This window comes from Eleutherodactylus coqui, chromosome 3 (assembly GCF_035609145.1).
Source record: "Eleutherodactylus coqui strain aEleCoq1 chromosome 3, aEleCoq1.hap1, whole genome shotgun sequence".
In the NCBI taxonomy this organism is placed as follows: domain Eukaryota; kingdom Metazoa; phylum Chordata; class Amphibia; order Anura; family Eleutherodactylidae; genus Eleutherodactylus; species Eleutherodactylus coqui.
The window spans coordinates 306,202,011-306,219,928 of record NC_089839.1 but is presented as its reverse complement, the minus strand read 5'-3'; the positions used below and the strand labels follow the sequence as shown (position 1 = coordinate 306,219,928).

Below are 17,918 nucleotides of genomic sequence, written 5' to 3'. Positions count from 1 at the left end.
AGGATCCTTTTGTGCACTAGGATATTTATGTGCAAATAAAACAGGCACACACCTGAGCTGAGCTCCTGGGATGTTGGCACAGGGCAATGGATTCACAGCTACACATAAATACCCAGCAGCCTGCAGAAGATAACCCTTTCTCTGTTGCCCGCTGCAGCTGTCCAAAGCATGCCATGGTGGATGTCCCTGTCCTTCTCATTCAGGAGAGGGAGGGCAGGTAATAGCATTCATTGTATGAGGGCACCAAACCAGAATATGCCCAAGGAGCTATGACATGGTGAATGAGACCCTAGGCATCAGTGTACTCCCCCTTCTCCTTTCCTTGCCAACCTACGGGATGTGGATGCAGTAGAAGGCTGCATTTGCCGGGCACCATCTGCTCTTATTTTCTTACCTTCACCCAGGCCTGGCATTAACTGTACCTTAATAGATCAAACCAAGCTTGCCATGGGAGAGGAGGCATTGAAACTGGTACATCTAGCATCCCCCTTTAACAGGCCTGGTACAAACTGAGCCTTAATATAATAAATCAAATAAAGGGGCATTTCAGTGGGTATAAACATCCACTGCCCAAGGCATTGCCTATTCCCCTATGTCAAAGTTTGGGAAGTCAGTCCCCAGATTGTGTCTGGCTCCCTCAGAACAAAGGATCCTACATCTAATTGTTGCCATTCCCACTACCACCACCGGAGCCAGTTCACATCTGGCTGCATTTTCATGTAACCTCTCTCCTTGTCCCAAGGTACAAGAACAACTCCGCCATCCCCCAATGTCTCCACAGATTCTGCAACCCCCTGCCTGTCTCCCCTCGCCCATGAGTGGGTACAAGGGGGCCACAAACAAAAGGGATAATGAGGTTCTGCCTGTGCCTTTTACTTACAACCCAGGAGTCATTCAGGATCAGCATTTAGAGGACGGTGTTCCCCATTGTGTCCAGCCTCCCCACACTGTACAGCGCTGCACCAAATGTTGGTGCTATATAAAAAGTCATTATTACTAGTTAGTATTCAATCCCCTCTTTCATAGGATGCACACAAGAGATCTGACTATACAGCCCACCAGAGACACACAAGGATATACAGCAGCAGCCTTCCCATTGTCTGTGAGCAGATCACCCCTAGAGATCCAGTGATCCTATTAGGTTACACGCACAGGACCGATGCTAGGACACCGCAGTCCACGACCCCCTCCCCTAAATATGGAAGGAGAACTAATAGCCTCCTGCTTAGGTGGAGAAATCCTCCCAGTATAAGCAGCACATTACACCAGTTGAACCTCCACTGCAGGGAGATAATAGAAGTTTGCAGAGAGGAGAGCAATCCAGGAATACACCTATATACAGGGCAAGAGCTGCATACACAGTATACCTATATCTAGGGAGAGGGCTGCATACTCAGTATACCTATATACAAAGACAAAGCTGCATAAACAGTATACCTATATACAGGGAGAGTACTGCACATAGAGTATACAGCTACATATAGCGAGAGCTGCAGACAGTATATAGTGAGCTACATATAGTATATAGAGAGCTACACAGTGTATATACAGTTATATTTAGGGAGAGGTGCACAGTGTATATACAGGGAGAACTGCAGACAGTAGAGAGAGCTACAGACAGTATAGAGTGAGCTGCAGTGTGTATACAGTTAGATATAGGGAGAACTGCAGACAGTATATAGAGTGAGCTGCACACAGTGTGTGTATACAGATACGAAGGGATAGCTGCACATAGTGTATATACAGGGAGAGCTGCAGACAGTATATATAGAGAGTGTGTACACAGTTACATACAGGGAGAGCTGCACACAGTGTGTATACAGCTATATAGAAGGAGAGCTGCAGGCAGTATATATATATATACAGGGAGAGCTGCAGGCGGTATATAGAGAGCTGCACATACAGTATAGACCCCCTCCTACCTGCTGACTGCTCCCAGCTTCCAGGTAACAATGTACAAGGTTTCCAATAGTTTCCTCCACAAAGTAACAAAGTAACAAAAGGAGGAGATGAGCCGGATCCGGGGATCAGGGGCTGAGAGGAGGGATCTGCAGGTGAGCCGAGCCGGGCATCCAGCAATAGGAGCTTCTGGGGACCCAATAAGTGGATTCCGGGAATTGCACAGAGGGATCCAGTTGTATTCGGGAGGTGCCTGGGATCCAATGGACTTTAGGGATCAAGTAGGTTCAGGGATCCTGGATGTAGAAGGAAAGGAGGGGGTCCAGGAGGTTGCAGAAGCCCGGATCTTGGATGCAGTGGGGTTATGGACCCCAGTAGATTGAGGGATCCTGGCTGGGGTCCAGTGATTGGATGGATCCAGTAGATTGATGGGTGCTGGGATCCGGGGCAGAGCTCTGTCTGTCTTTCAGGTCCCCAACATTAAGTCAACATGTTCCAGCAGCAGCAGTTTCCCAACAGAAGTGCGAGGAGCCCTGAGCCCCCCGAGTCCTGGGCACAGTTGTGGCAGGCGGGGGCCCCTCTACTCCTGGCAGCCGGACTCCTGGGCTGCTTTCTGAGGCTGGCAAGGCAGGGGGTTGCTATCAGAAGCGGGGTAGCCTGCTTGCCGCTCCCGGGGACATGGTGGCCTGTGCTGGGCTTCTCACTGTCACATCTCCCCGCACACACTGCGGGCACAGAGCGCTGCACGGAGCGGGGAGAGGGGGGAGGGAGGAGGCGGTGCTGGGAGAGAGAGCAGCCCAGCCCCATCCTCCTCCTCCTCCCTCCCCTCCACCAGCATGGACTGCATCCCGGCATAAAGTCCAGGGCTCTGGAGCTGGAGCCTGGCACATGCGGAGGGGAGTGATGGCAATTCTGGCTCGGTTTGGTGACCCGGATCGCTTGGCTCAGCTTGCCTAGGATTCTCAGCTTTTTTGGCTCTTTATTTAAGCATCCCGCTGTTCTGCCCCCCTCGCCCCTCTGCTGCATGGACCCCTCTGCTGATGGCCGCAATGGACCCTCCGGGCAGGAGTGCTGACCCCTGCCATGCAGACAGCGACATGACTGCATCCAGGGCCCCATCTGTAGAGCTCTGGGGGCCCCTGCACGTTACAGCCTGTAACCCTTCACAGCTGAAATCTGCCATGTGCTGCACTACAGGGGGCGATCAGAGGCTCATCACACGCAGTGCTTTAGTCGGTGTGTCTGTATGCATTCATGGTGCCTGCTCGACGTATATGAAGTTTCTTTGCACATCCTCCATGCACAGCACAATCTGATGCTACAAGATCTTCATGTACAGCACCGAGTACACTGCAAGCACTGGATCATACAGGATCCTGCATATAACGTGCAGAATACTCTTCAAACATCCAATATCAGCCCCCCACATGTACAGTGCCAAGTACACTGCAAACATCCAATAATAGCAGCTCCCTCCATGCACAGTGCTGAGTGCCCTGCAAGCTTCTCATGATACTCTCCCCCCCCCCCCCCCCCCCCCCATGTGCAGTGCTGAGTACACTGCAACCATTTAATGCTACAAGATCCCTCCATGTACAGGGCTGAGGACACTACAATCATCTGGTGACAAATGACCCCTCCGTGTACCACCATCTAAGACTACCAGCTCCCTCCATGTACAGTGTTGAATACAACTCAACCATACAACACCAGCCCTCCCCCCCTATGTACAGTGCTGAGAACACTGCAACCATTTAATGCTGCAAGATCGCTTCATGCATAGTGCTGAATACACTACAATCATCTGATGATATTAGAATTCTCCATGTACAGCACTGAGTACACTACCACCATCTGATGATACCAGATCCCTTTATGTACAGCACTGAGTACACTACCACCATCTGATGATACCAGGTCCCTCTATGTACAGCACTGAGTACACTACCACCATCTGATGATACCAGGTCCCTCTATGTACAGCACTGAGTACACTACCACCATCTGATGATACCAGGTCCCTCTATGTACAGCACTGAGTACACTACCACCATCTGATGATACCAGGTCCCTCTATGTACAGCACTGAGTACACTACCACCATCTGATGATACCAGGTCCCTCTATGTACAGCACTGAGTACACTACCACCATCTGATGATACCAGGTCCCTCTATGCACAGCACTGAGTACACTACCACCATCTGATGATACCAGGTCCCTCTATGTACAGCACTGAGTACACTATCACCATCTGATGATACCAGGTCCCTCCATGTACAGCACTGAGTACACTACCACCATCTGATGATACCAGATCCCTCTATGTACAGCACTGAGTACACTATCACCATCTGATGATAGCAGGTCCCTCTATGTACAGCACTGAGTACACTACCACCATCTGATGATACCAGCTCCCTCTATGTACAGCACTGAGTACACTACCACCATCTGATGATACCAGGTCCCTCTATGTACAGCACTGGGTACACTATCACCATCTGATGATACCAGCTCCCTCCATGTACAGCACTGAGTACACTATCACCATCTGATGATACCAGATCCCTCTATGTACAGCACTGAGTACACTATCACCATCTGATGATACCAGCTCCCTCTATGTACAGCACTGAGTACACTACCACCATCTGATGATACCAGCTCCCTCCATGTACAGAAGGTACCGGGCGGCGGCGGAGCAAGGGCGAACACAGCAATACAACGATAGCGTGATATACAGTTTTTAGGGGTGGGAGTAGTACAGGAGGTCTGGGGCAGGAAGTGTACATGATAGGCAAGTGTGTAAAGCCCTCGGGAGGGGCGGGGGGCGTATTGTGGGGGACCAGATTGATTCATATTAGTTCTGTTTTACCGTCTACAAAATACCGACCAAATATGAAATTAGAATGTGCTCCTCTAAAAGCGCCCTCAGACTGTGTAGTAACCCTCCGCGTACTGTGCTGCGTACACTGCTCTAACTGTACATTATAAAAGTGCTGCCCAGTGCAACCAATCACATTCCAGCTTTCATTCTCCCAGAGCTGGTTTGAAAATCAAAGCCGTGATCTGGTTGGACAACACAGATACTGCATGGATTGCACAGACTAACCATATCTGCATCCCAGTTGTGGCAGGTCTGTGCCCCACAAGTCCGTTGTGTTTGAGCCTTTGAATTGGAATAGAACGAGTGTACTAATTGATCTCCGATGTTTCTACCTCTCCTATATGCCATCATAGGTCTATGAATAAACTCCGGTACGTCAGGACATCCCATGGTCGACAGTGGCCAATGTCTATTAATGATCCCAGCTACTCTCCGACTGGCATTGCTAAAGGTCGAGATGCATGGAATACGTTCACTCGGTTTAGTTAAGAGTTCAGACTGTGTAAGAGATCCAACCCTACTCATGGCCTCCTGTAGTAATCCATTCGGATATCCCCTCTGCAGAAATCTGCCACACATCTCGCGGAGTCTAAGGTCATCATGAGTGACACGCCTCACCCGTAAAAACTGGCTCCACGGTAAGGAGTTGATGGTGGATGATTACTCTCATGTAATGACAAGTTGTTGCGATCCGTGACCTTTGTATACCGGTCAGTTCATGGTGCATTACCATCCTTCACCACCAATACATCCAGAAATTGTGCGACTGAGGCACCTACCAAGACAGGGAACTTCCCATGTTTGGGGTATGCCTGTTGTGGGGATTTGGTGAAGGGTGGCCGCTTTTTTCCATCCCCTTTGGGGTAATATCTATCATATTAAGAATCGTTATTCTTGTGCCTCATCATTCGTGGTCTACCTCATCACATGCCCTTGCGGACTTGGGTACGTTGGTGAAACAACTCTTGAGGTTAGATCACGGATGGGGAAGCACAAGAGTACAATCAGAACCAGAAATACGGAATCGCCGGTGTCTCGGCATTTTGTAGAGTGTGGGCCCTCTATTAGTCAATTCAAATACAGAGTGATCGATCACGTTCCTCCTTTGCCGGGGGGCGGGGGGGGGGGTTGTAGTCTACAATTGAAAAAACGTGAGCTCCGATGGATTTACGAATTGGATACAATGACTCCAAAAGGTTTAAATCTAGAATATGTGTATACGCCCCGTCTCTGAACCGTCTTCTATGGCTTCGTCAGAATAGTTTGATAATGCATAAATTATATGTTTTAGTGTATTTTAATCATGCCCCCCTTTTTTCCCATTTGTTCTCAGGTGCTTACAGCCGGAGGTTCCAGTGTGTCCCCCTCGATAAGAGATGCCGCTGTTGACTTTGCACAGATATAGATGTATGGCTTACTTTGTTATGTTATAATTAGAGATGAGCGAGCGTACTCGGATAAGCACTACTCGCTCGAGTAATTGGCTTTATCCGAGTATCGCTGTGCTCGTCCCTGAAGATTCGGGTGCCGCTGCGGCTGACAGGTGAGTCGCAGCGGGGAGCAGGGGAGAGCGGGCGGGAGAGAGGGAGAGAAAGATCTCCCCTCCGTTCCTCCCCGCTCTCCCCTGCAGCTCCCCGCTCCGTGCCGGCACCCGAATCTTCAGGGACGAGCACAGCGAGTAGTGCTTATCCGAGTACGCTCGCTCATCTCTAGTTATATTCCGTCTCCTGAACACTTTGGCTGTTGCATTTGTTTGCCCGACCTTGACTGCGACTATATTGGTGCTGCTTACGTAAATCTTTTGCTATACCAGCCAAGGAAGTGTGTCTGACCTGGACAGCCGCTCACCGTGTCACTTGTATTGTAGAGGGACACAACCATAGCTTTCAACATTTGGATGCCATATCTTAAAGGGGTTGTCCCGCGCCGAAACGGGTTTTGTTTTTTTTTTAACCCCCCCCCCCCCGTTCGGAGTAGGTAAGTATAAAACTTTTTATAACTTCTGTATGGCTCATAATTAATGCACAATGTACATTACAAAGTGCATTATTATGGCCATACAGAAGTGTATAGACCCACTTGCTGCCGCGGGACAACCCCTTTAAGACTTTTGTAAGACCCACTCTTTTCTTCCTGGAAGCACCTGAAATTTTCATTAAAATGTTCTTAACCCCTTCAGGACCAGAGATTTTTCAGCAATATTGCGTAAAAAAAAAACGCAAGTGGGTAAGAGCGCTTACTGTGCAAGATAAATACTGCGATATTGTAATAGCTCGGACTTTTACGGACACAACAATATCAAATATGTGGAGGTTTTTAATTATTTAGTTTTTTTTTCACTTGTATTAGTTTTATTTTTTCCCTACTTACGGCTCCTGCACAATTGCGTTTTTCTTGCACGTTTTTTTCACGCGATATCGCAGCGTTTTTTTCACGTGATTGTCAATGATTGACTTTCTAATGTTAAAAACGCATCGCACAAAAACTGCAAAGCACCAACTTGCGATGCGTTTTTAACATTAGAAAGACCCATTGACAATTGTGTGAAAAAAAACGCACCAGATAAAACGCAAGTGTGCCGGAGCCCTAACAAACACTTGATTAAATAGTTGTTTACACTTATATTTAGTCCCGGAGGAGACTTGAACTTGCAATTATTTGATCGCTTGTACTATATACTGCAATACTCCAGTATTGCAGTTTATAGTGATTTCTGATATTGCTTGAGCAGGCTCCGGGCTGCCATGCTAGTCTATCAGCACACCTTAATCACATTGCAGGGGGTGCCTTTGGGGCACAGAAGGGTTCTGCTCCCCCTTCCCACTGACTAATTAATCACACTGTTAGCCTTGACCGCATCATCTAAACAGTTAACCGCTGTAATCAGAGCTCGGATGTTTATATGCATTCTGAGGTCCTGAAGTGGTTAAACTCTGCTTTTTGTTCTTGCAAGAACTTGAACTATTGTCAAATATGCCATTTTCTGGCAAAAAAAATGTGATGGCAGCGTCATCGCCAACTATCCGAAAATTCCTACACTGTCTGTAAAAATATGGGAAATTTTTCCAGTACGGCCCCCTGCACACGGGTGGAAATTCTGCAGCGGGATTTCCCGCAGACTTTCCCCCCGTGCCTGGCTGCATAGGATTGCATTGCAAAACGTAATCCTATGCCCACAGCCGCGATCTGTCCGCGTGAAAACAAATCGCAGCATGTTCTATTTCTGTGCGGGTCTGCACAGAAATGTTAGTAATGACGGGCCAATTCGGACTATTTGTGAAAACAAGTACGTCTCTGCAATTTTTTTTTTTTTGCGCTTGAGGGCTTACACACATTGGTGTGAATTTCTCCCCTTTGGTGACCGTGATAATCACAGCTGCATAACGGGACAAAACAAAACCATTGATTTCAATGGTTTTGTTTTCATTATCGGGATTCTTGCACCGTTAATAGTATACACAGAGGTGGGAACGGAAGCCTCTGCGCCGACCTCCTTATAGTGGCCGGCGCTTGTAACTGTAGGCACAGCTCCCATTGATTTTAATGAGAGCTATGCCTGCAGTTACACATGCCGGCCACTACACAGAGGCTGGCGCAGAGGCTTCCGTTCCGACCTCTGTGTTATTGCGGCGCTGACAGCACGCGCCTGCTGACCTGATTGATCGGGGTCCCGAGCGACCAATTATTGATGACCTTTCCTGAGGATAGGTCATCAATAGTATGTCACTGGAGAACCCCTTTAACAAGGCGGGGTGTGGAGGGGGTGATCTGCACAGGGTGCCATCCAATCTAAGGCTGGCACTGCTTATTACCACATCAGACGGAGAATTTAAATTATTCTGTATGGAGGGCCCACCGGCCCTTACTATACTATATTCTCCGCTCCATGCTGCCGCCTCACTTATATAATCCTCCCCTATAGAGGGAACCTCCTCCACTACACTGCAGATCCGGGCTTGCGGTTTTCATATATCACCTGCATTTCAGTTCATCAAACTCCATCATCTTAGTCTGATAGTCTGGCATGTATGGCTCTCATGATCCAGACTATCAGACATTCCGAAGAAAGTGCAGGAAAGTATGGAAACATCCCTGATACCAATTCTGGATTTCCGATACCCAGTGTCTGCCAAACCAGTCCCACACTTCTGGCCATGTTACTTTCTGTTTGCATACCATAGCAGCAAAACTTCCAAACAATCAGATGCTGGACAATTGGAAGTTTCCTATGTGTACCGTATGCACAGCATGTCGTCTCCGCTTGTCTGTAGTCAATACTTAGTGAGTGCTGGTGATGTTATGGCGGAGGTGTAATACATGGGGTTACCAGTAGGGGGAGCAGAAAGCTGATCACTACATTGATAACAAGTCCCTTTAAGCAGCGCTATGGCTTCTGCCGTTGACTTCAGTGCTGGATAAAAATGTGTGCAGCATAAAACCCCGCAGAATACATGATGCCAATATAATATAATAAATTATTGTATTCTCGGCCTTTGTCGCTGACTGCCAGCTCTGAGCCATCTCTGCCCATGACTGCCATACAATCTATGGGGTAATAGGGGGACACAAGAGCTTACAGTCTATGAGGAAATAGGGGGGTACAAGAGCTTACAGTCTATGGGGAAATAGGGGGACACAAGAGCTTACAGTCTATGGGGAAATAGGGGGACACAAGAGCTTACAGTCTATGAGGAAATAGGGGGACACAAGAGCTTACAGTCTATGAGGAATTAGGGGACACAAGAGCTTACAGTCTATGAGGAAACAGGAGGCACAAGAGCTTACAGTCAATGAGGAAATAGGGGGACACAAGAGCTTACAGTCTATGAGGAAATAGGGGGGCACAAGAGCTTACAGTCTATGAGGATATAGGGGGACACAAGAGCTTACAGTCTATGAGGAAATAGGGGGACACAAGAGCTTACAGTCTATGAGGAAATAGGGGGCACAAGAGCTTACAGTCTATGAGGACATAGGGGGACACAAGAGTTTACAGTCTATGAGGACATAGGGGGACACCAGAGCTTACAGTCTATTAGGAAATAGGGGGACACAAGAGCTTACAGTCTATAAGGAAATAGGGGGACACAAGAGCTTACAGTCTATGAGGGAATAGGGGGACACAAGAGCTTACAGTCTATGAGGAAACAGGAGGCACAAAAGCTTACAGTCTATTAGGAAATAGGGGGACACAAAAGCTTACAGTCTATGAGGACATAGGGGGACACAAGAGCTTACAGTCTATGAGGGAATAGGGGGACACAAGAGCCTACAGTCTATGAGGAAATAGGGGGGACACAAGAGGTTACAGTCTATGAGGAAATAGGGGGACACAAGAGCTTACAGTCTATGAGGAAATAGGGGTACACAAGAGCTGACAGTCTATGAGGAAATAGGGGGACACAAGAGCTTACAGTCTATGAGGAAATAGGGGGACACAAGAGCTTACAGTCTATGAGGAAATAGGGGTACACAAGAGCTGACAGTCTATGAGGAAATAGGGGGACACAAGAGCTTACAGTCTATGAGGAAATAGGGGGACACAAGAGCTTACAGTCTATGAGGAAACAGGAGGCACAAGAGCTTACAGTCTATGAGGGAATAGGGGGACACAAGAGCTTACAGTCTATGACGAATTAGGGGGACACAAGAGCTTACAGTCTATGAGGGAATAGGGGGACACAAGAGCTTACAGTCTATGACGAAATAGGGGGACACAAGAGCTTACAGTCTATGAGGAAATAGGGGGCACAAGAGCTTACAGTCTATGAGGACATAGGGGGGACACAAGAGCTTACAGTCTATGAGGAAATAGGGGGGACACAAGAGCTTACAGTCTATGAGGAAACAGGAGGCACAAGAGCTTACAGTCTATGAGGACATAGGGGGACACAAGAGCTTACAGTCTATGAGGACATAGGGGGACACAAGAGCTTACAGTCTATGAGGGAATAGGGGGACACAAGAGCCTACAGTCTATGAGGAAATAGGGGGGACACAAGAGGTTACAGTCTATGAGGAAATAGGGGGACACAAGAGCTTACAGTCTATGAGGAAATAGGGGGCACAAGAGCTTACAGTCGATGAGGAAATAGGGGGGACACAAGAGCTTACAGTCTATGAGGAAATAGGGGGGACACAAGAGCTTACAGTCTATGAGGAATTAGGGGGACACAAGAGCTTACAGTCTATGAGGAAATAGGGGGACACAAGAGCTTACAGTCTATGAGGAAATAGGGGGGCACAAGAGCTTACAGTCTATGAGGGAATTGGGGGGCACAAGAGCTTACAGTCTATGAGGACATAGGGGGGCACAAGAGCTTACAGTCTATGAGGAAATAGGGGGACACAAGAGCTTACAGTCTATGAGGACATAGGGGGGCACAAGAGCTTACAGTCTATGAGGAAATAGGGGGACACAAGAGCTTACAGTCTATGAGGGAATAGGGGGACACAAGAGCTTACAGTCTATGAGAAACAGGGGGCACACAAGAGCTTACAGTCTATGAGGACATAGGGGGGCACAAGAGCTTACAGTCTATGAGGAAATAGGGGGACACAAGAGCTTACAGTCTATGAGGACATAGGGGGGCACAAGAGCTTACAGTCTATGAGGAAATAGGGGGACACAAGAGCTTACAGTCTATGAGGACATAGGGGGACACAAGAGCTTACAGTCTATGAGGGAATAGGGGGACACTGGAGCTTACAGTCTATGAGAAATAGGGGGACACAAGAGCTTACAGTCTATGTGGGAATAGGGGGACACAAGAGCTTACAGTCTATGAGGGAATAGGGGGACACAAGAGCTTACAGTCTATGAGGAAATAGTGGGACACAAGAGCTTACAGTCTATGAGGGAATAGGGGGACACTGGAGCTTACAGTCTATGAGAAATAGGGGGGACACAAGAGCTTACAGTCTATGAGGAAAGAGAGGGACACAAGAGCTTACAGTCTATGAGGAAATAGGGGGGCGCAAGAGCTTACAGTCTATGAGGAAATAGGGGGACACGAGAGCTTACAGTCTATGAGGAAATAGGGGGGCACAAGAGCTTACAGTCTATGAGGAAATAGGGGGGCACAAGAGCTTACAGTCTATGAGGAAATAGGGGGACACAAGAGCTTACAGTCTATGAGGAAATAGGGGGACACACAAGACCTTAAACAATGAGGAAATGGGGAGGGCATAAGAGCTTACAGTCTAGGAGGAAATAGGGGGACACAAGAGCTTACAGTCTGAGGAAATAGGGGGGACACAAGAGCTTACAGTCTATGAGGACATAGGGGGACACAAGAGCTTACAGTCTATGAGGAAAGAGAGGGACACAAGAGCTTACAGTCTATGAGGAAATAGGGGGGGACACAAGAGCTTACAGTCTATGAGGAAAGAGAGGGACACAAGAGCTTACAGTCTATGAGGACATAGGGGGACACAAGAGCTTACAGTCTATGAGGGAATAGGGGGACACAAGAGCTTACAGTCTATGAGGAAACAGGAGGCACAAGAGCTTACAGTCTATGAGGACATAGGGGGACACAAGAGCTTACAGTCTATGAGGACATAGGGGGACACAAGAGCTTACAGTCTATGAGGAAATAGGGGGACACAAGAGCTTACAGTCTATGAGGACATAGGGGGACACAAGAGCTTACAGTCTATGAGGGAATAGGGGGACACAAGAGCCTACAGTCTATGAGGAAATAGGGGGACACAAGAGCTTACAGTCTATGAGGAAATAGGGAACACAAGAGCTGACAGTCTATGAGGAAAGAGAGGGACACAAGAGCTTACAGTCTATGAGGAAACAGGAGGCACAAGAGCTTACAGTCTATGAGGAAATAGGGGGCACAAGAGCTTACAGTCTATGAGGACATAGGGGGACACAAGAGCTTACAGTCTATGAGGAATTAGGGGGACACAAGAGCTTACAGTCTATGAGGAAAGCGAGGGACACAAGAGCTTACAGTCTATGAGGAAATAGGAGGACACAAGAGCTTACAGTCTATGAGGAAATAGGAGGACACAAGAGCTTACAGTCTATGAGGAAATAGGAGGACACAAGAGCTTACAGTCTATGAGGAAATAGGGGGGACACAAGAGCTTACAGTCTATGAGGAATTAGGGGGACACAAGAGCTTGCAGTCTATGAGGAATTAGGGGGACACAAGAGCTTACAGTCTATGAGGAAATAGGGGGACACAAGAGCTTACAGTCTATGAGGTAATAGGGGGGACACAAGAGCTTACAGTCTATGAGGAAATAGGGGGACACAAGAGCTTACAGTCTATGAGGAAATAGGGGGCACAAGAGCTTACAGTCTATGAGGACATAGGGGGGACACAAGAGCTTACAGTCTATGAGGAAATAGGGGGACACAAGAGCTTACAGTCTATGAGGATATAGGGGGACACAAGAGCTTACAGTCTATGAGGATTTAGGGGGACACAAGAGCTTACAGTCTATGAGGACATAGGGGGACACAAGAGATAACAGTCTATGAGGAAATAGGAGGCACAAGAGCTTACAGTCTATGAGGAAATAGGGGGACACAAGAGCTTACAGCCTATGAGGAAATAGGGGGACACAAGAGCTTACAGTCTATGAGGACATAGGGGGACACAAGAGCTTACAGTCTATTAGGAAATAGGAGGCACAAGAGCTTACAGTCTATGAGGAAATAGGGGGGACACAAGAGCTTACAATCTATGAGGAAAGAGAGGGACACAAGAGCTTACAGTCTATGAGGAAATAGGGGGGACACAAGAGCTTACAGTCTATGAGGAAATAGGGGGACACAAGAGCTTACAGTCTATGAGGAAACAGGAGGCACAAGAGCTTACAGTCTATGAGGAAATAGGGGGACACAAGAGCTTACAGTCTATGAGGAAATAGGGGGACACAAGAGCTTACAGTCTATGAGGAAACAGGAGGCACAAGAGCTTACAGTCTATGAGGAAATAGGGGGCACAAGAGCTTACAGTCTATGAGGAAATAGGGGGACACAAGAGCTTACAGTCTATGAGGAAATAGGAGGACACAAGAGCTTACAGTCTATGAGGAAATAGGGGGACACAAGAGCTTACAGTGTATGAGGACATAGGGGGACACAAGAGCTTACAGTCTATGAGGAATTAGGGGGACACAAGAGCTTGCAGTCTATGAGGAAATAGGGGGACACAAGAGCTTACAGTCTATGAGGAAATAGGGGGCACAAGAGCTTACAGTCTATGAGGACATAGGGGGACACAAGAGCTTACAGTCTATGAGGAAATAGGGGGACACAAGAGCTTACAATCTATGAGGAAATAGGGGGACACAAGAGCTTACAGTCTATGAGGAAATAGGGGGACACAAGAGCTTACAGTCTATGAGGACATAGGGGGACACAAGAGCTTACAGTCTATGAGGACATAGGGGGAAACAAGAGCTTACAGTCTATGAGGAATTAGGGGGACACAAGAGCTTACAGTCTATGAGGAAATAGGAGGCACAAGAGCTTACAGTCTATGAGGAAATAGGGGGACACAAGAGCTTACAGTCTATGAGGAAATAGGGGGACACAAGAGCTTACAGTCTATGAGGAAATAGGAGGCACAAGAGCTTACAGTCTATGAGAAAAGAGAGGGACACACGAGCTTACAGTCTATGAGGAAATAGGGGGACACAAGAGCTTACAGTCTATGGGGAAATAGGGGGACACAAGAGCTTACAGTCTGTGAGGAAATAGAAGGCACAAGAGCTTACAGTCTATGAGGAAAGAGAGGGGGGACACAAGAGCTTACAGTCTATGAGGAAATAGGGGGACACAAGAGCTTACAGTGTATGAGGTAATAGGGGGGACACAAAAGCTTACAGTCTATGAGGTAATAGGGGGACACACGAGCTTACAGTCTATGTGGAAATAGGGGGGCACAAGAGCTTAGAGTCTATGAGGGAAGAGAGGGACACAAGAGCTTACAGTCTATGAGGAAATAGGGGGGACACAAGAGCTTACAGTCTATGAGGAATAGGAGGACACAAGAGCTTACAGTCTATGAGGAATAGGAGGACACAAGAGCTTACAGTCTATGAGGAAATAGACTGTAAGCTCTTGTGTCCCTCTATTCCCTCATAGACTGTAAGTTCTTGTGTCCCCCTATTTCCTCATAGACTGTAAGCTCTTGTGTCCCCCTATGTCCTCATACACTGTAAGCTCTTGTGTCCCCCTATTTACTCATAGACTGTAAGCTCTTGTGTCCCTCTATTCCCTCATAGACTGTAAGCTCTTGTGCCTCCTATTTCCTCATAGACTGTAAGCTCTTGTGTCTCCCTATCTCCTCATAGACTGTAAGCTCTTGTGTCCCCCTATTTACTCATAGACCGTAAGCTCTTGTGTCCCCCTCTTGTGCTGAATCTCTGAACCTTGACCTCTCAACACCCCCACCCACCGCCCCCAGCCCCGGTGTCTGTGGGCAGATAGGAACAACTGTATGCAGAGCATATCCTGGGGCAGAGGTGAGGGGTCATAGACTAATCAGCGGCAGCCACCTGTGGACTGCTGCTATAGGCTGAAAAAGTGAAATGCGGTCAGGTTGCTGGCAGCTGGTAAATATTTTGTATTGGCCCAGTGGCGTCTCGCCTCCCCCTGAGTTACTTCAGACTGCCGCCTGAGGCAGCAAACTTCAGGTTACCTCATTGTAGGGACGCCCCTGCAGCAGCCAATCACTGGCTATAGATCACCACTGCTGTGCCCACTGATTGGCTGTAGGAGTCACATGTCCTGGTTAGCACAATCAGGAAGTACAGGGTGGTTGTGGAGCATTTTATTGTCCTGGAAAATCCCCTTTAATTCCGGTGATGAAGTCACAACTCAGTAATCGCAGTTCGCCGCCAACACCTCATTGTATAACAAATGACTGTCCTTTCGTCTGAGTTTGTCTCATATTCTTCTCATTTGTTCCATTTTCCTGGTTACATTAGAAAACGTCTGCGTGTTTCATTTACTGTAATTTCAAGGAGCCGGGCAGGTCACAGAGATTTGTTTGTGAGGGGAATAGATGAGGACTTTGGAACAGAGGAAGGAAGGATGGCTAGGAGCTCCCAAATGTAATCAAAGTTCTCGAGGTCTGTTTCCCTCATTTCCTTAAATTGAAATCATCCCGTCAAGTTTGCTATTGTCCACTGAGCACGTTCACGGGCGGCTCGAGGAATGTCTCTGTTATCGAGGACTGGAATCAAAGCCCCGTAATCAAACCTAAAGAAATGAACAAAGGGCCAAAGAAAACCCGGCAGGTTATGACTGACAACCGCTAAAAGTGCCAAGAAGATAACTATTAATTAAAAAATGAAGCATGTCCTAATGTTGGAATTCTCCAATTGACCGCTCATAAAGTGTACAGATAAGAACGCCAAGGAACGTGATGAGGAGAACGCAAACGTTATGGGGAAGGCCCACTTTTTTATTGCGCTGGTGTATCTAAAATTAAAAAAATAATAAAAATGAACATTGCAATTAGTCCTGATTAAAAAGTCTCCTATCGTTAGTGTATTCAGCTTCCCTGCAGAGTTATGGTGCATTCGGAAAGTCTTCAGGCCTTCTCACTTTTTTACATTTTGTTATGTTGTGGCCATGTGTAAATTAAAGGGGTTGTCTCGCGGCAAACATCAAAATTTTACATTAGCCCATTCCCCCTGTCACCCCCCTGGCATAAAATAGCAATTTAAAGTGGTTTTTAAACTGCTTGCTACTCACCGATCCGACGAAATATGGAGTTATAAAAATCTTCTCCCTAAGATGGCCGCCGGTCCTTTCCCAGGGATGCACTGCGGTTTTCTCCCATGGTGCACCGCGGGTCTTCTCCCATGGTGCACCATGGGCACTGTGCGTTCCATTGCCGATTCCAGCCTCCTGATTGGCTGGAATCGGCAAACGTGACGGGGCGGAGCTACGTGATGACGCGTAGAAGGGGGCGGAGCCAGAATGCCGCTCGTGCCCGGACCAACCAGAAGCAGAAGACCGCACAGCGCAAGCGCGTCTAAAAACGCCAGAAGACATCAGAATTAGACGGAGCCATGGAGACGGGGACGCCAGCAACGGAGCAGGTAAGTGAATAACTTCTGTATGGCTCATATTTAATGCACGATGTATATTACAAAGTGCATTAATATGGCCATACAGAAGTGTATAACCCCACTTGCTGCCGCGAGACAACCCCTTTAAGAAAAAAAAATAAAAAATGTCCCCATCATTGTGCACTCAGTACCCTCTAATGACAAACGGACAACAGAATGGTAGAAATATTTGTAATTTTTTTAAAATTAAAAACTAGCATTTAGCATTGACAGAAGCATTCAGACCTTTTGGTTTGACACTTGAAATTTAGCTCTGTGGCTCCCATTTCCCTCAGTCATCTCTGAGATGTTTCTACGCCTTGATTGGAGTCACCTGTGGTAGATTCTGTTGATTGGACATCCTTTTAAAAGGCTCCCCCTGTCTGTATAAGATCTCACAGCTCACAATTCATATCCGAGCCAAAACCAAGCCAAGAGGAGGAAAGAACTACCTGTAGAGATCAGAGACAGGATTATGTTGAGGGGCAAATCTGAGGAAGCTACAAAAATCCTTCTGCACTGAAAGTTCCCAGGAGTACATTGTCCTCCATAATTCTTACATGGAAGACGTTTGGAACCACCGGGACTCTTCCTAGAGCCGCCGATTCACCAGACCAAGAGAGAGAAGGGACTTGGTAGGAGAGTAGACCAAGAACCCAATGGACACTCCAGCTGAGCTCCAAAGATCATGTGTGCAGATGGGAGAAACGTCCAGAAGGTCAACCATCCCTGCAGCCTTCACCAATTTGGGCTTTATGGCAGAGCGGCCAGAAAGAAGCCTCCTCAGTAAGACACATGAAAGCCACCTGGAGTTAGCTAACAAAATCACATAAAGGACTCTCAGAGTGTGAGAAACAAGATTCTCTGGTCTGATGAAACTAAGATGGAACTTTTTGGCCTCAGTTCCTAGCATTTTGTCTGGGAGAAACCAGGCGCCGCTCATCACCTGCCCAATAACATCCCTACCGTGAAGCCTGGTGGTGGAGCATCGTGCTGGCGAAGACCGGTCAGGGGGGATGGAAAGCTGAATGTACAG

General features: G+C 47.5%; 1 protein-coding gene across 12 annotated transcripts in view; it reads right to left on the bottom strand.

Annotated features, from left to right (window-relative positions):
* Window positions 1–2,635, bottom strand: part of ADGRL2 (adhesion G protein-coupled receptor L2) — a 217,052-nt gene extending 214,417 nt beyond the window's left edge. For all 12 annotated transcript variants that reach the window (XM_066597835.1, XM_066597839.1, XM_066597837.1 and 9 more), the window contains exon 1: window positions 1,923–2,635. The gene's annotated coding sequence lies outside the window, so the exon portion shown is untranslated. The remainder of the gene's footprint in view (window positions 1–1,922) is intronic.
* Between the last annotated feature and the right edge of the window lie 15,283 nt (window positions 2,636–17,918).